Below are 24,074 nucleotides of genomic sequence, written 5' to 3'. Positions count from 1 at the left end.
TTTCTCTGCTATTGAGCTGTTGAATCTCATTACATGTGTTCCAGTTATTAACTTCTTCTCAGATGTGGAGTTTGCAAATATTATCTGTCCTTCTGTGGGCTGTCTCTTCACTTTAGTGATTGCTTCCTTTACTGTGCAGAAGCATTTTAGCTTGATGTAATCCAAATTGTATATTTTTGCTTTGGTTTCTTAACTTTAGGGTTTTTCCCAAAAATATCTTTGCCCAGGTCAATGTCCTGGACCATTTCCCCAATATTTTCTTTTAGTAGTTTCATAGTTTCAGGTTTTAGATTTATGCATTTAATCCATTTTGATTTTATTTTATGTGTTCTAAGAGAGAGGAGATAGTTTTATTCCTTTGAACATAGTTATCCCCACATCATTTTTTGAAGAGATTGTTTTTTTCCACAATGTACTCTCTTGGCACCTCTGTCAAAGACAAGGTGGCCACAGATACATGTATTTACATCTCAGTCCTCTATCTGTTCCATTGGTGTACATGTCTGGTTTATGCAAGTATCATACTAACTTGGTTACTATTGCTTTGTAGTAAACTTTAAAGTCAGAAAGTGTGATGCTTCAGCTATATATTCCCTCCCCTATTTATTGCAATACTATTCACAATAGCCAAAATATGGAATAAACCTAAGGGCACATGGATGAATGACTGGTTAAAGAGAACGTGGTATATATACACAATGGAGTATTTCTCAGCCATAAAAAGAATGAATTCCTGTCTTTTGCAGGAACATGGATGCACTTGAAGATCATTATTTTAAGTGAAATAAGCAAAGCACAGAAATATAAATACCACATGTTATCACTCATATGTAAAAACTAAACAAGTGGAGCTCATAAAGATAGAGAAGAGATTGGTGGGTCCCAGAGGCTGGGATAGGTACCAGGGAGGCGGGAGGTGAAGAGAAGTTGATGAATGGATACTAATGCGGGTTCAATAGAAAAAAATAAGAGATTAAACAGTAGGGTGCTGATAGTTTACAATAAATTATTACATATTTCAAAATACCTAGAGGAAGATAATTTGTATGGCCGTAGCATATAGAAAAGACAAATATTTACAGGGATGGATATCCCAAGTATACGGATTTGGGTTTTACAAACTATAAAAATGAATGTGAAAAAAATAAAGGAAACATGAACAACAAAAACCATACAAACAAAAACACAAAAGGAAAGATTCTTCCTTACTTTGAGGTCAAAGGAAAGATGCAAGAAAAGTTGCAGTTACAAAAAGCATCTGTAATTGAGAAAACAAGAAACTGGCTTATTTTCTGGATTGAATAAATTTAGTCTTCCTCCAGTCCAGCGTTGTGGAGGGCACCTATAGTTCCAGCTACTTGAGAGGCTGAAGCAAGAAAATTACTTGAGCCCAAGAGCGAGGTTGCTATGAGCTGTGAATGCATGGCAGTCTACTGAGGGCACCATAGTGAGACTCTGTCTCAAAAAAAAAAAAAAAAAAAATTTAGCCTTTTTGGGCAAGTAAATTCTTCCATCTTATTACATCTCTACTGATTTTAGCCTATATGATCATAATTGCATTACAGAGATACTAAAGGTTCACCTCAATGATACGGATCTGCAGCAGAAAACTCCGAATGACATCTTTAATGATTGTAGGTGTATCAATTATTATTTGTAAAATAATAATACAAATGGCAGCAGTCAGGACAATCAACATTTTTTGAAAGGTTCCTATATTCTCGGGTCTGCCTTAAGTGCTTTTTATGTATGAAGACATTTAGTACTTGTATCAAGCCTAGAAAAGTAACATCATATTTTAGGAACAAAGAAACTGAGGCAAAGAGTATTTAGATAACTTGGCTGAAGTAGCAAAGCTAGCAAGTAGCTGAGCCAGGGTTCACAGCCTGATGTTCTGCAATCCATGATGCACTATGTAATAAATGGGACCTCTGGGAGCTCTCAGATTTTTGAAATATATATATTAACAATGTGTGAAACAAGTAAAAAGTTACAAAGATAAGAAACAAATGTCAAAAGAAAGTTAATTTATTATCAATGTAATAATAGATATGTAACATATTTTTAAAGAATCCTAACTAGGAAAAAAAAAAGTAGTTTTAAAGTGATTACAAAAAAAAAAAAAATCCTAGAAAGTAAAAGAAATAGCTATTCAAATTGTAATGTCTGAGATCTTAGTGTAAGGTGTTTCCTTTGTCTGTTTCCTCAATACAAAAAAAAAAAAAAAAAAGCTTTAGAAGAGTTTGGCAATGAGACTAAATAGTGTCGGAGCTGGAGCTGGAGCTGGAGCTGGAGCTGGAGCTGGAGTGACCTAACAGGAAGCTGGGCTATTCCCACTGCCAGTGATCTCTGAAAAAGACTCTGAGGCTCCCTCTCTGCTCCAATAGACAGGAGGGACTTAGGGCTGGATAATCATCAAATTCTTACCTCGCCCTTTCACTGCTGGGGGATCAGATTGCATTTCTTTCAGTATTCTCCGCTTCCCAGTTTCTTGATCTAGTTAAAGGAAGTAGAAAAAATAAATCCTCTCTTTAGTACCTCGAAGGAAAACAACATAACCTCAATGCCGCTTTGAAAAAAAAAATCTTTCCAAGAACTTTCTTCAGAGATTTTACTCGTGAGTACTTGGCACTGGGGGGAAAGCAGAGTTCTGAGAGTTAGCAACGGGGTGCGGAGGACCACTGTCTATTCCCCCCAAAGAAACTCTTCCTTATAAACAAAGTAAATTCAAACTGCAATGGGAAATTAAGTTCTCAGCATGTTGCATTTAGTTCTTAAGCAAATATATGTGCGATGTTTATGCTTTTAAAATGACAATTTTGTAATTAGTTGGTGATATGTAGCCTCTTTATAGTTTTAAGATTGTAGTACTTTATTTACTAAGTGTGTTTGGTTAATTGGAATTTTATTGAAGGTTTGGTTTACCTTTCAATTTTATTTAGTATCTTATAAAGAACCGTAATAAACACACTGACCGCCTGCTATTTAAAGAAAAGTTTTTCATTGTCATTAGTTGGTGATACTTAAAATGAAATATAAACATTAGAATTATTGGATTCTAAATAAAATATTTTATGCCAGCATTAACTAATCTCTAAGGCAATACAGGTCTCCAAAGATTAACACTCATATTCCAAGGCATTTAAATGAGAATACTCATGATCAAGTCTGTTATGTTGTACAGTCTTTTAAATTAAAGCAGTAGGTTACATACCTACATGGTATTCTGTCAAGTCCTTGTTAGCTATGAAAAAAATATTCAACTTTGCTTCTGGTAGAAAGGGAATGCACATAACATAGCAGCCCATAACCAGAGAACTACAATGAGAAAAACAATTATTTAATTATGAAAAAACTTATAAGCATAAAAAAGTACTGAAAAAATTAGGGCTAAGAGCAGTACCATGTGGGAAAAAAAAAGAAAAGATAAGCAACAGCCACACTATGACTCAGTGCTCTGGAAATTAGTCACAAAATGACTTTGTATAATATGAGATAACATAAACACCAAGGGCAGAACCCAAGCAGGAAATATACAGCCAAGAGGGTAATTTTTATGTGCAAAGCCGGAATGTTTATGTCAGAGAAGAAAAGTTGTGATAGTTTCGCTCTATTGCATAATTTCAAGCCTCACAATACCCTTTTTAAAAATATTTTAAGGATTTTAATAAATTCGTCATTGTAGTGCATGATTATTTTAAGGAATATTATTCTTATCTAGTTCTTCAAGAGGGAACAGTCTGTTTGGAAACTTACTAGAGTGTGACATGTTAATGTGGAACTTGTAACTTAAAAAATGATATGAAATATAAGTAGAGATCGTTAGAGATTGAAAAATATTAATACACATAACTAACATAAAATCTTAGAATAAGAATAAAACTTTAAAATACATTTAACAATCTTAGTTGGTATGTTGGGAAACCAGATTTGTCTTTTTCAGATGACCCTGGAATCTTGTTAGAAAACTTTAATAACATTCATATGACATTTGGTTCCTTGCTCTATTAGATATGGTGAATTGGACAAGTTACACTTTTGTTTTGTTTTGTCTTGTTCATTTTCCTATCTTTGAGTGTTTGTTTTACCTCCAATGAACATATCAAAAGTCCTTTTGGAGATGTGGTTCTTCTTCAAATAGATCATGCTATCAATTGTACTTGGTGGTCTGATTTATTGTCTGTAAGTCTATGCTTCATCTGCTTATTATTTGTACAACTATTTTGATAGAACCTATCATAAACATTATTTTTAAATTTACAAATAATAACACATAAAATGATAAAATATTTTTGTATTAAAATATAGTTTTTATAGTATTAACTGAAGAGTCCCTTAGGAATTAGTTCCTTGACATTAATTATTTGCATATTTCAAATCTGAAAGTTAAGTAAGAATGATGACCAACTAAAAGACCAGTCTCAAAAGTTTTATAAAAAAAAAAAAAAAAGTTTTTATATGTCCACAATGCCTGGCAATCTAACCAAATAGTAAATATGCTATAGATTCTTTAGGAATGGTTGATTGGTTCATATCAGTGTCACAAATTTTAAAATATTGGAAAACTGATATCCACCCTAATAGAAGAAAATGCACCCATGTAATCACAGTAATTTTGCAGGCCAAGGCAGCAGGATCACTTGAGTTCAGGAGTTCAAGATCGGCCTGAGCAAAGTGCAGGAGTTCGAGACCAATCTGAGCAAAGTGAGATCCCTACCTCTGCTAAAAATAGAAATTTTGGCTACCTGTAATCCAAGCTATGTGTGAAGCTGAGGCAGGAGGATGACTTGAGCCTAGTAGTTTCACGTTGCTGTGAGCTAGGCTGAGGCCATGCACTCTAGCTTGGGTGAGAAAGGAAGAATTTGTCTTAAAAAAAATATGCGAACATCCTGACCTAAATAAATAAATAAAATAAGGAGAGACAACAAAGGAACATTCCCAACACAAATATTAAATGCCTAAGGTGGTAGATACTTCAACTACCCTGATTTGATTAATTTCAATCGTATGCCTGTATTAAAAACATCACAAGTGGCCTATAAAGATACACAACTAATACATGCCCATAATAGCTATAAGTATTTTTTAAATAAAGGAAAGTATTCAGAATAGATTTTCATAAAAATTTTAATTGTCACTATTTATTAAACAATTGAATGATAATTTAGAATCAAATTGGTTAATTATATCACCAGTTTATTTTTGCTATATGGAAATGATCTAAGAATTGTAATCTAATCCAACTCATCTATTCTTCATGAAGGCCTCCCCCAGCCAGCCACCCTTTTTCTATTTACCATCTACAGCAATTAACTTACTTGGAGAAATTAACTTGGTAGATTGCCTTTTTAAAACACAAAAATATTCTGAAATTCATTAGTGTCATAGGTAGCTTTTGCTATCTTTTGTAGAAATAAAGCAACATTTTAATTCTTCCTGATTGCTAATATGTGCAGTAGAATAAATCTGAATTCAATAGATATGGAGTGTCTTTTGAAGTCTCTGTTTCTGAATATTAAATCTTACCGACATGAGGAAAAGTTGCATGTTTTTGAGTTAGTTTTCTTCATACTAGACCATCTTTCTTAGCTCTCTGAGCAACTCAATGACTTCTTGATATTTTGTTATCAACTGCAGGGGCCCAGTCTTCTCATTACCCATTTCTCCCTTGTTCACTTCCCCAGATAGAACCAGTGCCTGAGATTCAACCACCAAAAGGCTGAGGGCAACCTAGTCATCTCCACTATTCTTCCCCAAACCAACAACAAAAAGTACTGGGCCCATGTCAAGTCCATTGTTTTTAGTTTTCTTCAGGCCTCCCCTTGGGATTCAATATTCTTAGTTGGAACAACCACATGTTAAAATTATTTTTAAAACCAAAGAATAAAAGAACATATTAAATATCTCAATGCTGTAATACTCCTGTCCCAATGGTTCCTTCTGTTGGACCACAGACCACTTGGGAGACTTAAAATAATTGCGGCAATATCCCTAATCCAAATGTGATGGAATAAGGATAGCATGTTGTTGACTGGGGCTTAGAAGGCTGTTTTTAATATTAGGAATATGAAAATATCTATTAATAGGGTATTGATAAAATGTAGCTTTTTCATTGCAAGTGTAGGGTGCTCCTGATACTGTTAAACTATACACATCCTCAGCACTGCTGCCACTCTGTAGCCAGCCTCATTTATCTTTACGCCTGATCTTGACCATTGCCTAACGCTATTCAATCCTTGTATCCTAGTCATCTCTAAGCATCTCCTTAATCTCCAAGGCTTAAAAAATAGAACAAATCTCAGAAATGGGGTGAGTCTCTACAATAGTGTCATTTGTGAAGATTTGGGTAATATGTGCATTTTAGGAAGCTTCAAAGTCCTGGATTCATTAGGAAATGAATCAAAATAGTTACATTAAAATGTCTTGTGCCTGATCTTGCTCTTTCTTGTGTTCCTGATATCAATTATACATAATGCAAAAGGAATGGAGTTTTGATACATGATACAAGAATGAACCTAGAAAACATTATGCTACATAAAATAAGCCAGACACAAAAAGACAAATAATAGATGATTTTATTTATATGAATATCTAAAATAGGGAAATTCTTAGAGACAGAAAACAGATTCGAGATTACCAGGGGCTGCAGGAGTGGTGAGTTATTGCTTATGGGTACAGGGTTTTTGTCTGGAATAATGAAAAATGTTTGAAATAGGAGTCATGGTTGTATAACATTGTTAATGTAATTAAAGCTTCTGAGTTATATTTTTAAAACTGTTTAAAATGGCAAATTACATGGTCTATATATGTGACCACAATAAAAATTATTTTAAAATGATAAAAGAATTCCTTTTGAAGAATTCTGGCTTCTTGATGACCGTTTCTTCATATTTTCTTAATTAATAGATTAAAAAGTATAAATATTATAATGTTGATTGCCTGAAGTTTTTAACATGAAAACAGAAACTTCCTGCTAGAAACACAAATATATTTTTACATGAAATTTCTGTGTTATAGGCTAATTATTTTTATTTTATTCATAATGGTTTTTTTATCTGATTTTAGTATCAGGCTAATTCAAACCACATGGATGGTTGGCAGGTATTTGGCCCATTATCTTAAATTCTCTGGAAGAGTTGACATAAATTTGATAGTATTTCTTCTTTAAATTTTAGATAGAATTCACCAATGAAATCATCTGAGGCTGGGGCTTGTGGGATATTGTAATTACAAATGTTAATATTGAAAAACAATTATAGAGTATTCCAGGTTATCCATTTCTTCTTGAAAGAGATTTAGTATTTTATGTCTGTCAATGAATTGGGCCATTTCAATTTTTTGTCCAATTTACTGACATAAAGTTAATATTCTTTCATTACAAAATCTGCAATGGTGTAACCCTCCAGCTCCTAATATTAGTAAGTTGTATCTTTTCTTTCTTTCTCTCTCTCTTTTTCAAATCAATCTACTTAAAGGCTAACCATTTTGTATATTTTGCCAAAGAGCCAGCTTTTGGTTTCATTTACTTCATATTTTCTGTTTTCATTGTATTGATTTTCACTCTTATTTTGATTTTCTTGTCATATATTTCTTTCTAACTATTGCTTTAACTCATTTTTACTTTCATTATTCTGTGTTTTTATTTGGCTAAAAATATACTTTAATTTTTCTGTTTTTAGCAATGGCCCATAGGTTATTTAGAGAGTGTTACTTAGTTTCCAAGTATTTGGGTATTTTCCAAAGATTTCAGATATGTCTGTATTCATTTCCAATTTAATTGCATTAGGGTCAGACTACATATTTTATATGGTTTGAAATATTTCTGACTTTTTGAGACTTATATGGCTCTGAATATGATGTAACCTTGTAAATGTTCCATATGCATTTGAAAATTAGGTGCATTCTGTTTCTGTGGAATGAAATGTTTTATAAATGTCAATTAGATCAAGTTATTTCATAGGGTTCAGCAAATGCTTCATATCCTAACTAAATATTTTTGTATAGTTTTTTATTGCATATTGGGACATGGTTATTGAAATACATGGCTATAATTCTGTATTTGTCTAGTTAACTTCCCAATTGTCAGTATCTGCTTCGAGTAATTTTTTATTTGCTAAAAAAATGAGGATTATTTGGTCCTCTTGATGAATATTTTTTTCATTACTCACATAAATTGACTGCCTTTAACACTTTTAATATCCTTGCTCTAAAATGTAATCTTATATTAACATAGCCCCCTGAGGATTCTTTTAATTGTGTAAACATGGTAAAACCTTTTTCATCTTTGCACTGTTAATTTGTGTGATCAACTTTAAAGTGAATTTTGTTAAGGCAATGTATAGTTGTGTCTTCCAATTTTACTCAATCAGATAATGTTTATCTTTAAATTAGGTACTTACTAATTTATATTTGATATGCTTGTGTTTAAATCTGTTATGATGCCATCATTGTTCTTTTGGCTCTGTTTTTTTTTTCTTTTTTATGTTTCCTTTTTTTTGCATTGAATATTATATGTGATATTATTTGTTGGCTTATATGCTATAATTCTTTATTTTATTTTATGGTTAGTTTGGGATTTGGAGTGTAAATCTGTGATTTATCCTAGTCTTCCTTCAAGTGATATTAAACTATTTCTCTTATAGTGTAAGAAATTTCAAACAGTATACTGTTTTTACTTTTTGCCCCCTGTGCTATTGTTGTTATACATTTTATTTTTATGTATGTTATAAGTGATGTGCTCTACTGTTATTATATTGGCGTTAAACAGTGAGTAATCTCTTTAAAAGAGATTGGTTTGGAATACATTAGATTTACAGAATGTTGTGATGATAAAGTATCATCATATACCCCACATTAAGTTTCCCCTTGTCAACATCTTATATTAGTTTAGAATTTTTGTCAAAACTGATGATCTAATTATCTTTTAAAGAGATTTATTTTTTAAGATATTTTGTATTTACTGACATAGTTACCATCTCTGGATCTTCCTTCCTTTATGTAGATTCTCATTTCCTGCTGGTGCCATTCTTCCTCTTCAGCTTTTCCCCTCTCTTTTTAGACTTTACTTATATGTCTGTCAATTCTCCCTTCATGTCTTTTGGAAATGCTTTTTTCTCTCTTCTTCAATTTATATAATTTCCATCATTACATCTTTAATTTTACTAATTTTTTTCTTCAAATGCTTCATCTATTTAGAATCCCATCTAGTATAAATTTAATTTTAGACATTTTTGTTTTCATCTATATAAACTTGGGTTGGGTCTCTATCTTCTAAATCTCCTCCTAGTAATACACTTAATATTTTCTCTAGCTCCTTGAATATCTAGAACATGGTTTTCACTAAAAGTAAAATATTGATTTTTAATATCACTGTCTACTAATTCTTGTTTCTGTGTCATTTCTATGTCATTTGCCTTTTCGCATTATGAGTTATATTTTATGTATTCTTTGCATGCTTTGATGCTGTATGTGTGTCTTGTAGTTCTATAAATATTACTGAACTTTCTTTTGTGATGATGTGAAATTATTTGCAGTCACTTTGGTATTTTGTTGTCTTGCTGTTAAAGTTTGTTAGGCAGGACTGAAGAAATATTTATTCTGTGGTTAATTTTTTCCTCACTACGAAGGCAAACAACCCTCTGAGTATTCTTCTTGATGCTCCAAGAGTTGAGATTTTTGTAACGCAGGGGTAGAAACTATCCCCAGCTTTCTGTGTGCACCATGTATTGTCCCCTCCAACCGCTTCAGGTGGATCTTTACCCTGACTTGGGTACTTTTCTTTCACACATGCGCTCATCAGTATTGAGATGAAGACATGAAGTCCATCTGAATATCTCTGGGTTTGTTTCCCTATATACTTTTCAATCGGGTACTCTGCTCTGCCTATTCTAGCCACCTTGGCTTCCACAGACTCTGCTGTGTCCCCTAAACTCGGGGAGCCCATGTGGCTATTTTGGAATCCTTCCTCTCTGACCTGTAGTATGGAAAGTCTCTTCACTGGCTCTGCTAGAACAAAGGTAGAACTGAATTCTTATTTTCAGTCTCTATAGATAGATTGTGATTTGACTCATTAGCCGACATTTGGAAATTTCATATTAAGCAATTCTCTTGAAAATTATGACTTCCTGTAATGAAAACCAAATCCAAGAACAGTTTCCCTAGAGAATTGGCCAGTCTTTAAGTAAACAGGATTAGTCAATAGAGGGTGCAATTATTTGGTGCTTTTTTTTTATATATATAATTTTTTGTTTGTTTCTAAATTGCTCTGTATTTCTACTAGTAATTCTCTTAGGTTCAGAATGTTTGCTTAATTTTTTTCCATATTATATTTTAATCTGAGTATAATTTGAAAATTTCACCATCTTATCGTGAAAACTTAGGCATTGTTTTAATTTCAAAATAATTTTAATAAGAAAAGAGGATTCCAGCATGAGCTTAGAGATTTGATATCGTATTCTTATTCTTTAATGAAAAAAAAACTTTAAAAAATTGTTTGATAGCCTGCTTACAAAAGTGAAAACAGCAAAATAATTGTCAGGCTGTGTTTGGCTGCTGATAGGAAAACACTACAGCACTAGCAGCTTAAACAATGAACTTAGACTTATTATCTCAATTATACAAAATACATAGGCAGGATGCTTTATTGCTGGTTAACTGAAGGCCAGGTGTAGTGTCTGCAGTCTCTAATCCCAGCATTCAGGGAGGCTGAGATGGGAGGATTGCTTGAGCTCACGAATTTAAAAATCAGCCTGAGCAAGAGTGAGTCCTCATCTCTACAAAAAATAAACAAATCAGCTGGGCATAGTGGCTCTTGCCTGTAGTCCCAGATAATCGAAAGGCTGAGACATAAGAAATGCTGAAGCTCAAGAGTTTGGGGTTGCTGTGAGCTATGATGACTCCATGGCACTCTAACCTGGTCAATAAAGTGAAACTCTTGTCTCAAAAACCAACCAACAAACAAAAAATACTAGTTAATTCAACAAGGAACTAGTTTCTTTTCATTTTCTTATTTCCATCATTCATGGAAAATTGATTTTATCTGGGGTCATTCTCCCCCATATATAAGATGTTCACTTCAATCTCAAGCATGATGTTCAAAAGTACCTCATCCCCAACCCATGATGGCAGCATCAGTTTCCTCTCATCTCATTATCCAGAGGTTTATCACTTAGATACATCTAAAATAAGTACTGTCAAAACAAAACAAAACAATGCAATCATCATGATTGAAGTGGATTAATGAAGATTTATTTCTTGGGTGGGCATAGTATAACCTTCCCTAAGATCTGGATTTATAAATATATTGAAAAGTCTTCTGATTATACAAAGTGGTAGAAAATGGTTGTATCATAAGCAAATGAACAAAATGAAAACATTTTTAAAAGCTGGGGAAAAAAACAAAAATACATCCATAAAATCATTGACCTAATGTATTTTCCATTATTAGACTATCTTTTCCTATATGAACAACAATTTTGGCTTAGTTGATCTTAAAATACACATGTATTTTTGTGTATATCTTTAAAATTCAAACTACCCTAATTATTTCCCACATTACCATCTGGTCATTAACATTGCCAATTTAATATTATGTATATCACCTACAACATTCAGTAGATGGCTATGCCATCATAACTAATAATGTAATATTGGAAGCCTACATTGTTGAAAATGTAAGGTCATTTTCTCTGCTAAAATAAATATGAATATGACTTATTAGTCATATTCTATGTATTCTAATACATCCTGCCTATGTATTTTGTATAATTGAGATAATAAGTCTTTTTTCCTTTATCTCCCTCTACCCCATGCCTGGTGTTTTATCCTACACTAATTTAATTTTACTTTTAGCTTTTGTCTCTCTTTAGTGACAGAACTATATAAATCCATCCCCTCTATAGAATTTTCCTTTCAAATACTCTCTCTTTTCAGCACCGATTTATTAAGTCACATCCTAAATTGCTGTTTGCCCAGTCTCTGTTCCTATGCGTGGCCAGTTCACCTGCAGCTGCCACGCCATGTTAACGGATTTCTTGCAAAAGGGCTGGTAATGTCATTATCAGTAAATCCCATGCATCTGTGTTAGCCCTTGTCTTTTGGAACCTTCAGTACGTTTGACATTGTTGACTTGGGAAAATTTCTGGAAAAACATTCTTATTGTCTATGACCTCCCAGATTTCCTACTACTTCAGTGGCCATTTATGAACCACTCCAGAGAAACAATTATCACTTATGTACTGATTCTTGCATTTTTACCTTCAGTAGAGCCTCTGTCCTGAGCTCTGAGTCTACATGCTAGCCTTCTTATTTTGCATTTCCACTGAAGGATCACAAATATTTCAAACTCAAACTCTATCTAAAGCAATATGCCTTTTTCCTTCAGGCTCCCCACCTCAGTACCTGGAACTGTCCCTGACCCTTGGCTTAAGTCAAAAGTTATTGGTGTGCTTGATTCCTTCACCCTCATTTGCTTTATCAATTTAACCATAAAATTGTCTTGAATTTGCTTCTTAATTTTCTCATGAATCAGGCCACCTTTTACAATGTTATTTTCAATATTATATGATGTAGCATAGACACCTCTCATTCCAAAACATGAACCAGAGGCATCTGATTTTACGATATTTCAGAATAGACTGCAAATCACACCATAAAAATTGTAAATACTCAGGAGAAATGTTTAATTTTGTGTCTTATTTTTTATGTGTGTATGGTAACTATTTGTCATGCTATAATGTGAATTATAGAGGATATATATGATAATATGTCTGAAGATTTTTATACAGAGTGGCCATAAAGTTTGCATGCAATTTAAAATAGTTGACTATACAGTATAATATATTGCTTACTTAGGTCACTTTGTACTTCAGACTCTTGAATAATTTGTCATTATTTAATCTCATTCCATAATTTTTTCCAATTTTTTATTTAAGGTTTATTCTTTTCTTCTAGGAAAATTTATTACAGAAAACTAGTTCTCCCTTCATTTAACTTACACATATAAAATTTCTCACACACTGCTTACTCTTTAAGTATATCAAGTTTTCTTTCCAAATTTTCAAAGGTTTTTAATATTTCATTTTACCTAGAATCTACCTTTTAGATATTATGTTTTTTCAGTTCACAATGCTTATCTTATAGAGAGAAATTATCCACCTATCCACCAACCCCAGCTTCTGTGATTTTGGCCATAGTATGATATGAGATATTGACACTCATTTTTTTATTTTACAATTTTCTACAAATAAGAGTCTGTATCTAATTCTTTCTATTCGGTGTTAAATAGGAAAGAATTATAAACTGTAGGTGATGAGACAGGTGGTAGTTGTGATGTTGAAGATATCACTAGCTCTCTGAATATAGCTAATAATACAAAAAGTGTTTATTTAATTTTAGGATACTAGACTCTTTGTTTTCACACTTACACTCCTTTCATTTTTCTTTTTTGTACTGTTTGATCTGGGATACATCATAGCAATCATTCTGAAAATAAATGGGGCAATTTTTGCTAAATCTCTAATTACACTCATCAAACTTTATCTGGCAGCATTTTCTGCCTCTGCAGAAAAATCACAGATGTTGGAGTTTGCAGGCCTGGATTAAACTGTGCTAAGGAAATTCCACTAAGGTTACTCACTATATGCTGAGTGATTTCCACATCTTATCTTTACTCATCATAAACACAAGTAGGCTATAACAGCCTCATTGAACAGATGGAAAACTTGACTCTTATAGATGGTTAATGTATTTTCCTTTGAAAAACTGATAATGAAAATTGGATCTTTTTTATTCCTTATGTACATTCAATATTTTCATTTTACTCTGCTACCTTACCTTACATATGAAGTGATATCAGTATACTCATTTGTGCTATCTCATCCTTTTTTAATCTTTACATTATTTCGAAAGGAAAAAATACTTGAGGGCAAATCTAGAACCTTATTATTGCCAATCCTTACCTCGCATCCTCACACACTGTAAAATATTTCTCTAATTTCTCACAGACATTTAAATGTCCACAATAGCAGCCACTGAATACTAATTGAAATTCAAATGAATAACTAACAAGTTTTAAAAGAACACACACACACACATTCCTTAAGCAAAAGTAGAAAGAAATAAGCACTTTCATCAGGTTCTAAAAAAACATGGATTAGTATTATTATGTCTGAATAGCAATTTTAAATACAATTATTCTAAATACAATTATTTAATATAAAATGGTTGTAGAATACACATAGAAAACATCTTGTGAATACATTTGTTTTCTCTGTTATTTTGTAATGACTATAGAAAATCTAACTATTATGGAAATAAGGTACTGATATGTGAATTCGTTTAGACACAGTAAGCACTTCATAGAACAGGACGTTGAATGCGCAATATGAAATTCTCTGGTAGACTATAGAGTATATTGGAGAACCTTGGTCGTGAGCTACATCAGAGAGTAAAATGTACACTAGGCTCGCCATAGCATCTGCTTTGGTGTTTAGTCCTCGGTGGAAGTCTTCACCACACTCCTGTGTGACGGAGCAGTAGTTGATCTGACAACGTACAGGTAAGGCAGCTGTGACCAGATGCTGATGTAACCCCATTGTTCTCCATCCAGTAGGATTTATGAGAACAGGTGTGATGAACACAGAATATAGGCAGGTTTCTGAGAAGTAGAAGAGAAAAAGTAGAAGGAGAAGAATAGACAACAGGAAGCAATAATGTCGTTAAATAATTATTGTCTTCTCTAATAAAGGATGTGTATATAATTAGGCCCATTACATTAATTTTCACTAATAGAGTTTCAAATAATTTTAGTTTATATATTTGTTTTTAATTTTTCCATTGACTTTTATTTTCTGTAAAAATGGGCAGATTTTCCACTGAGACTGTAATTCATTGATTTATTCGAATATTCACAGAGTTCAAAATCAGAGTGACTAGACATAATTCCTCCATTTAAAGAGCTTACATTTGAGAGAAGATGTGGAGTAAGCAAATAAATATTTAAAATGCAATATAAGGATACATGAAACGATTTAAAAATTGGAGGAAGTAATGGAACACACCCATGGAGCTATTTCATCTGGGGTGCTCAAGGAAAGACTCTGAAAAGAAACGAAGCAGAGATTTGATCTAGAAGCGTATTTCTATTGTGTTCATGAGATTAAGTCAGGGCATAACACTAGGAGTAAAGAAGTAAGGAAGCTTCTATGCAAAGGGATTTATCACCAAAATTTCTCTCTGCTGCCGCTGGAAATGTTTCACCACCTTTTTCATATTAGTGACAGTGACTAATCATTTTCCCAAAATTTTATGGAAAATGTTCCATACTTAGTTTTTGGCTCTTAGAATATTTATTACACTTTATTATGCAAAGTTATAAAAAATATTTCCAAGTTCAGAATAAAACTTCTGAGTAATTTCTTAGTTAGCCCATACAGCTAACAGAATGAGAAAAAAAAAATTCCAAATTAAGTTGTAGAAATTGACCACCAGAGCAATGTCATCTGTTCTCTAACATGTGACAGTCAACTGCAATTGAAGAATGAAGGTAGAGGAGTGATTAGGCAGTGAGAGTCTGTTTTAGGGAAAACAGTCTGCCCTTCCTGCTGTGAACTAAAAAAGGCACAAAACTTATTAGAAGAGATTTATACAGTGTCGTTGTTTTCCAAGATGTCTGTTTCCTCTGAAATCACCACACACACACATACACACACACACACACACAAATGGGCAAACTGATAGAAGACGTAAAATATACGAAGTTAGTAATTTCTGTATCTCCTATAGGAGTGTAATAGGTTATGATCAGCTTTGTCGCAAGCTTAATATTGAAGCAAGGAACAGAGAATGGAAGTCTGTAGCTATGTGGAATGGAAAGAATTATATTAAACATTAGAAAGTAGAGTGTAGGGCTGATTTATCTCCAGCTTCGGATGACTAAGAAAAGAGCAGTCACCCTCAGTTCTGAGACAGATTTACTGACCTAGTTTAGAGGCACTTCCTTGAAAGGCTAGGAAGGCTCCTGCTCTGAACTGTATTGTGTTCCAACAAAATGTTGGAGTCCTGTCCCACAATGTGAATGTGCTTAGACATAAGGAATTTTGGAGGTAATTAAGTTAAATGACATAATAAGGATACAGTCATAACTCAATAGGATTAGTGGCGCGCACGCGCTCTCTCTCTCTCTCTGTCTCTCTCTCTTTTTCTCTCCTTCTATCTCTCTCTCTTTCCATGTGCAAACACAGAAGAAAGATCATATGAGGCCATAGCAAGAAGGCAGACACTATTTGCAACTCAGGAGGGTTCCCTCACCAGAAAGAAACCCAATTGGCCATTAACCTGATCTTGGATTTCCTAATCTTCAGGACACTGACAAATCCCTGTTGTTTAAGCCACTCCACCTGTGATATTTTGTTAATAGCAAACCTAGTAGACTAAGATAGCTCCTGTGAGCATTGCCCATGAATCATTTATATCCTCACCTGGTGAAGATTCATTTCAAGCCTTGTTGGCTGATTTGGACGTGATAGCAAAGCAAAGTCACCTTGAACTGGGTCTGATGAAACATTCTTGCCAAATCTCAAACCTAGACTAGTTCAATGAAAGTTAGCTTAAGCCTTCAACATTTATAATCTATTTTATTTTTTATTTTACTAGCTTACATATCAATAAGAATAAATTCTAAATGTATATTTTTTAACATAGGTTCAGAATTTCAAATACTGGTCCTACTAACACAGTTAGAAATATGATCCCATTGTAAGACAGTGGCTCCTTTATCAAATACTTTTTACATTTTCAAATGCTTATTTAACATTTTTATTAAACCAAATCACACAAATCAATCCACACATTACTGTGTAAATATAATTTTTAGTAATATTTAAATTTTCTTTCATCAACACTGTTTTCAAAAATTTGACATTGTAACTACAGTGATTAATATGATTTTTCTTAATGATCAGATATATTAACCCTGATACTTAACAAGCTTATTTTTGGACTATTTTATTATTTTATCTTTTTTATTTTTATTTTTTTTATTAAATCATAGCTGTGTACAATGATATGATCATGGGGCATCATTCACTAGCTTCACAGACCGTTTTATTTTATTATTTTAAACCCTGCTTCCTTCCTTTATAAAATTAGTATTCCATTCTTTTAACAGGAGTTTAAGATACAAATAAGGAAAAAGAAATAATAAAAGTGCAATAATCCACACTGATATTTGTATTATTATTATTAAAATAACAAACTGCAATTTAACCACCCCATAGAAACAAAATGGTAACTTAGGAGAAAATAATCTAAACAGGCTTAATCTACAATACAAAAATTAGTAATAGTCAAGAATTGACTATAATTACATGTTTCAAATGAGGCTGAAATAAAACAGGATTTGTTCTTTTCAATCTTGTCTGTAGCCAAGATTTTTTAATGAGTTAATATATGATGTATGATTTCTATTTCTTCTAAAGTTTATGGAGGAAAGAGAAAATGTAATACTTGACAGATTTTCAAGTTTTTCTTTAAAAAAAAAATATATATATCCGCTAGGCTTAGTGCCTGTAGCTCAGCAAAGGAGCCAGCCATATACACCAGAGCTGGCAGGTTCAAATGCAGCCCGGGCCTGTCAAACACTGACAACTACAACCAAAAAATAGCCAGGCGTTGTGGTGAGTGCCTGTAGTCCCATTTACTTGGGAGGCTGAGGCAAGAGAATCACTTAAGACTAAGAGTTTGAGGTTGCTGTGAACTGTGATGTCATGGCACTCTACCCAGGGCAACAGCTTCAGACTCTGTCTCAAAAAAAAAAAAAAAAAAAAAATCCCTTATTCAGGCTTGTTTTGGTGTATTCGTTCAGGCTTTGACTGCTAGGTAAACCACTGGATCCCAGTCCCAGGTATGAGAAATAAACTCTCAGGGTGTTCAAATCTTTTGACCTCACGTGCAGTCCCTTGACTGAATCTAAACTTGACAGGAAAAAATCCCTTTTTTAAAAGAATTTGTTCTGTAAAATTTGGATTCAGTCAAAAGGCTGCACTCAAAGATCCAGAAGGCCCATGTGGAACCACGACCGTAGATTCCTCACCCCTAACAATAGAAAACATTTAGGCAACTCACTGAAACAAAAATTATAGTAATGATTAAGGTAAACACTTTTATTGCAATCCTGGCACAGTAGAGAACACCTATAATCCTAGCACTCGGGGAGGCCAAGGCACCTTGAGCTCAGAGGTTCAAGAGCAGCCCAAGCAAGAGTGAGACCCCCATCATTAATAAATATAGTAAAATTATCTGGGCATTTTGGTGCATGCCTGTAGTCCCCGCTACCTCTGTGGCTGAGGCAAAACGATCACTTGAGCCCAGGAGGTTGAGGTTGCTGTGAGCTATAAAGCCACGACACTCTAGCCTGTGGCAACAGAGAGCATCTTTGTCTCAAAAAAAAAAAAAAGAAAGAAAGAAAAAGAAAAGAAACAAAGAACTTATATTGGTTAATGAATTATACTTCTAAAATTAGCAAATCTGAGAAACCAATTTTTTTTGGGGGGGTCAGTGCATTCTTTTTTTTATTGTTAAATCATAGCTGTGTACATTTGTGCAATCAATTGGTATAATATTCTAGTTTCGTGTACAATCTGAAATATTCTCATCAAACTGTTCAAAGTAGCCTTCATGGTATTTTCTTAGTTACTGTATGTAGACATTTGTATTCTGCATTTAATAGGTTTTGCCTGTACCCATTCTAAGATGCACCTTAGATGTGGACCCACCCATTACCCTCCTTCCACCCTAACCACCCCCTCGCTGTAGTCCCATTTACTCCCATGCCCTCCCTTATCCTCCCTTGGCCCTTTCCCCATATTCTTGTGCTATATTTGGGTTATAGCCTTCATATGAAAGCTGTAAATTAGCTTCATAGTAAGGCTGAGTACATTGGATACTTTTTCTTCCATTCTTGAGATACTTTGCTAAGAAGAATATGTTTCAGCTCCATCCATGTAAACATGAAAGAGGTAAAGTCTCAATCTTTCTTTAAGGCTGCATAATATTCCATGGTATACATCTACCACAATTTGATAGTCCATCCGTGGGTCGATGGGCAATTGGGCTTCTTCCATGACTTAGCAATTATGAGGGGGACTGCAATAAACATTCTGGTACAGATGTCTTTGTTACATTGTGATTTTTGGTCTTCTGGGTATATACCCAGTAAAGGAATTACAGGATCGAATGGCAGGTCTATTTTTAGATCTCTTAAGTATTCTCCAAACAGCCTTCCAAAAGGAACATATTAGTGTGCTTTCCCACCAGCAGTGTACAAGTGTGCCCTTTTCTCCACATCCACGCCAACATCTCTGGTTTTGCGATTTTGTAGTGTGGGCTACTCTTACTGGGGTTAGGTGATATCTCAAAGTAGTTTTGATTTGCATTTCTATAATGATTAAGGATGATGAGCTTTTTTTCATGTGTTTGTAGATAGTGTGTCTGTCTTCTTTAGAGAAGTTTCTCTTCAAGTCCTTTGCCCACCCTGAGATGGGATCACGTGTTCTTTTCTTGCTAATACGTTTGAGTTCTCTGTGGATTCTGGTTATTAAACCTTTATCGGAGGTATGACCTGCAAATATTTTCTCCCATTCTGAGGGCTGTCTGCTTGCTTTACTTACTATGTTCTTGGCTGTGCAGAAGCTTTTTAGTTTGACCAGGTCCCAGTAATGCATTCTTGATACTGCTTCAATTGCCTGGGGAGTCCCCCTCATAAAATATTCACCCAGGCCAATTGCTTCAAGAGTTTTCCCTGCACTTTCTTCAAGTATTTTTATAGTTTCATGTCTTAAGTTTAAATCTTTAATCCAGTGAGAGTCTATCTTAGTTAATGGTGAATGGTGTGGGTCCAGTTTCAGTCTTTTACAGATTGCCATCCAGTTCACCCAGCACCATTTGTTGAATAGGGAATCTTTTCCCCTGTGGATGTTTTTAATTGGCTTGTCAAAGATCAAATAACGGTAAGTAGCTAGGTTCATCTCTTGGTTCTCTATTCTGTTCCAGACATTTACTTCTCTGTTTTTGTGCCAGTACCATGCTGTTTTGATCAGTATTGATTTATAGTACAGTCTCAAGTCTGGTAGCATGATTCCTCCTGCTTTGTTTTTATTTCTAAGTAATGTTTTGGCTATTCGAGGTTTTTTCTGATTCCATATAAAACGAAGTATTGTTTTTTCAAGATCTTTAAAATATGACAATGGAGCTTTGATAGGAATTGCATTAAAATTATATATTGTCTTGGGTAGTATAGACATTTTAACGATGTTGATTCTTCCCAGCCATGAGCATGATATGTTTTTCCATTTGTTAACATCTTCAGCTATTTCTTTTCTTAAAGTTTCATAGTTCTCTTTATAGAGAGCTTGCACATCCTTTGTTAGATAAACTCCCAAATATTTCATCTTCTTTGGCACTACTGTGAAAGGAATAGAGTCCTTGACTGTTTTTTCGGCTTGGCTATTGTTGGTATATATAAAGGCTACAGATTTATGGGTGTTGATTTTCTAGCCTGAGACATTGCTATATTCCTTGATCACTTCTAAAAGTTTTATAGTAGAATCCCTAGTGTTTTCCAGATATATGATCATGTCATCTGCCAAGAGCGAAAGTGTGATCTCTTCTGACCCTATGTGGATACCCTTGATTGCCTTTTCTTCCCTAATTGCAATGGCTAAAACTTCCATTACAATGTTAAAGAACAATGGAGAAAATGGGCATCCTTGCCTGGTTCCTGATCTAAGTGGAAATGATTTCAATTTAACTTCATTAAATATGATATTGGCTGTGGGTTTGCGGTAGATGGTCTCTATGAATTTAAGAAATGTCCCTTCTACACCGATTTTCTTAAGTGTTCTGATCATGAAGGGATGCTGGATATTATCAAAAGCTTTTTCTGCATCAATTGAGAGAATCATATGGTCTTTATTTTTTAGTTTGTTTATGTGCTGAATTACATTTGTAGATTTATGTATATTGAACCAGCCTTGAGTCCCTGGGATAAATCCCACTTGGTCATGGTGTGTAATTTTTTTGATGTGTTGTTGGATTCTGTTTGTTAGGATCTTATCGTGTATTTTTGCGTCAATATTCATTAGTGATATTGGTCTATAATTTTCTTTTCTTGTTGAGTCTTTCCCTGGTTTAGGGATCAAGATGCTGTTTGCTTCGTAGAATGTGTTGGGCAGTATTCCTTCTTTTTCTATATTTTGGAAGAGGTTTAGTAATATAGGTACTAGTTCTTCTTTAAAGGTTTGGTAGAATTCTGATGTAAAGCTATCTGGTCCTGGGCTTTTCTTTTTGGGGAGATTTTGTATAGTTGATGCTATTTCAGAACTTGATATAGGCCTGTTCAACATTTCCACTTCATTCTGGCTAAGTCTTGGCAGGTGACGTACTTCCAAGTATTGGTCAATTTCTTTCAGATTTTCATATTTCTGAGAGTAAAGTTTCTTGTAATATTCATGAAGTATTTTTTGAATTTCTTAGGAGTCTGTTCTTATTTCATCTTTACCTTTTCTGATTGATGAAATTAGAGACTTTACTCTTTTTTTCCTGGTTAGGCTGGCCAAAGGTTTATCTATTTTATTGACCTTTTCAACAACCCAACTTTTGGATTTATTGTTCTGTTGTATAATTCTTTTGTTTTCAAGTTCATTTAATTCTGCTCTGATTTTGGTTATTTCTTTTCTTCTGCTGGGTTTGGGGTTGGAATGTTCTTCCTTCTCCAGTTGCTTGAGATGTCCCATTAAGTAATTAACTTCCTCTCTTTCCGTTTTCTTGAATAAGGCTTGCAGTGCTATAAATTTCCCTCTTAGGACTGCCTTTGCAGTATTCAGAGGTTCTGATAATTCGTGTCTTCATTGTTGTTTTGTTCCAAAAATTTGGTGATTTCCTTTTTAATCTCATCTATAACCCATCTATCCTTCAGCATAAAGTTATTTAGCTTCCATGTTTTTGTATGGGTATGCAGATTCCTATTGTTATTGAGTTCAACTTTTATTCCATGATGGTCTGAGAAGGTACAAGGAATAATTTCAATTTTTAAAATTTGCTGAGGTTAGATTTGTGGCCTAGGATGTGGTCAATTTTGGAGTATGTTCCATGGGCTGATGAGAAGAATATGTATTCAGTTTTGTTGGGATGAAATGTTCTGTAGATGTCTGTTAAGTCCAGATGTTGAATAGTTATGTTTAAATCTAAGATTTCTTTGCTTAGCTTCTTTTTGGAGGATCTATACAGCACTGCCAAAGGGGTGTTAAAATCTCCAACTACTATGGAACTGGAGGAAATCAAGTTGCTCATGTCTGTTAAAGTTTCTCTTATAAAATGAGGTGCATTCTGGTTGGGTGCATAAATATTAATAATTGAAATCTCATCATATTGAGTATTACCTTTAACAAATATGAAGTGTCCATCCTTATCCTTTCTTATCTTGGTTGGTTTAAAACCTATTGCATCTACAAATAGGATTGCAGCACCTGCTTTTTTCTGTTTTCCATTTGCCTGGAGTATAGATGACCATCCCTTCATCTTGAGTCTATATTTGTCTTTTAACGTAAGATGAGATTCTTATATGCCACAGATATCTGGCTTGAGTTTTTATCCAGTCAGCCAACCTGTGCCTCTTTAGAGGACAATTTAAACCATTCACATTAATTGAGAATGTTGATAAGCCTTTCAAGAGTCCGGTGGACATTTTTAATCCCTTTGTGACTGCAGAAGTTGGAATTTGTTCAAAATTTTCTGGGTGGGTTTACTTTTGTGGTGGAGGATTATGCTGGTCTGTATGGAGGATAGGTCTGAGAATATCCTGGAGAGCTGGTTTAGTTGTGGCAAATTTCTTCAACATGTGAATATCATTAAAGTATTTAATTTCTCCATCATAAATGAAACTGAGTTTATCCAGGTACAGGATCCTGGGTTGAAAGTTTTTTTGTTTTAGGAGATTAAAAGTTGATGACTATCCACTTCTAGCTTGAAAGTTTTCAGCAGAGAGATCTGCAGTGATTCTAATATTCTTGCCCTTGTAGGTGATGGTTTTCTTTCATCTGGCTGCTTTCAGAATTTTCTCCTTCATATTAACTTTAGTGAAATTGATTATGATGTGTCTGGGGGATGTCTTATTTGGGTTGAGTCATGCTGGCGTCCTGAAACTGTCTGCTATCTGAATTTCAGAATCTCTTGGCATGTCTGGAAAATTCTCCTTCATAATCTCATGGAGAAGAGACTCTGTGCCTTTTGAAGCCACTTCATCACTTTCAGGGATCCCTATAAGACGAATATTAGTTTCCTTTGAATTATCCCAGAGCTCTCTGAGAGAGTGGTCTGTTTTTGCCCTTCATTTCTCTTCCTCTTTGACAGTTTGGGAGCATTCAAAAACTTTGTCTTCAATGTCAGAAATCCTTTCTTCTGCTTGCTCCATTCTGTTACTGAGGGATTCTACTGTGTTTCTCAGATCTTTGAGGGCTGCAACTTCTTGTCTCAATTTGTCAAAATCTTTGGTCATTTGGTCTTTGAATTTGTTGAAGTCTTGAGACATCTTTTGGGTTACTGCTTGGAATTCTAATTTGATCTTATTTGCTATCCAGATTCTGAATTTGATTTCTGACATCTCAGCTATTTGCTTGTGCATGGGATCTTGTGCTGTGTCTGCCCCATTGATCCTTGGGGGAGTTGATCTACTCTGATTATTCATGTTGCCGGAGTTTTTCCCTTGATTTCACCTCATGATAGTTTTTCAACGTTGCCTCTGGCTGTCCTCAAAGTTGGGGAGATGCTTCTCCAAGTTTAGACCCCAGCAGGATCACTCTATTGTTGCTGGATCTTTGTAGGGAGTGACCCAATGTAGCTCTTCTGGGGCTGCCCCAGCCAGGGAGTTCTGATTGTGGGAGCAGCTCCAAAGTGTGGCACACCCGGATCCAGCAACAGGGTGGAGGGTGGTTCACATGGTTCTGGGAGTGCCTGGCACCCAGTGACTTTGGCACAGAGGGCCCAAGGCTCCAGCAGTCTCTGGCCAGGAGAACGGCTCT

At 34.3% G+C, this 24,074-nt stretch overlaps 1 protein-coding gene across 3 annotated transcripts in view; it reads left to right on the top strand.

The window, feature by feature from the left end:
• The first annotated feature begins 2,340 nt into the window (after positions 1 to 2,340).
• Positions 2,341 to 24,074, top strand: part of TFPI (tissue factor pathway inhibitor) — a 62,637-nt gene continuing 40,903 nt past the window's right edge. For 2 of the 3 annotated variants that reach the window (XM_053597829.1, XM_053597831.1), the window contains exon 1: positions 2,341 to 2,617. The gene's annotated coding sequence lies outside the window, so the exon portion shown is untranslated. Of the gene's footprint in view, positions 2,618 to 9,732; positions 9,840 to 24,074 lie in introns of those variants that run through there. The other variant, XM_053597830.1, reaches the window with a different exon arrangement.

This window comes from Nycticebus coucang, chromosome 7 (genome assembly GCF_027406575.1).
Source record: "Nycticebus coucang isolate mNycCou1 chromosome 7, mNycCou1.pri, whole genome shotgun sequence".
Classification (NCBI taxonomy): Eukaryota; Metazoa; Chordata; class Mammalia; order Primates; family Lorisidae; genus Nycticebus; species Nycticebus coucang.
This window is presented reverse-complemented; position numbering and strand designations above follow the sequence as displayed.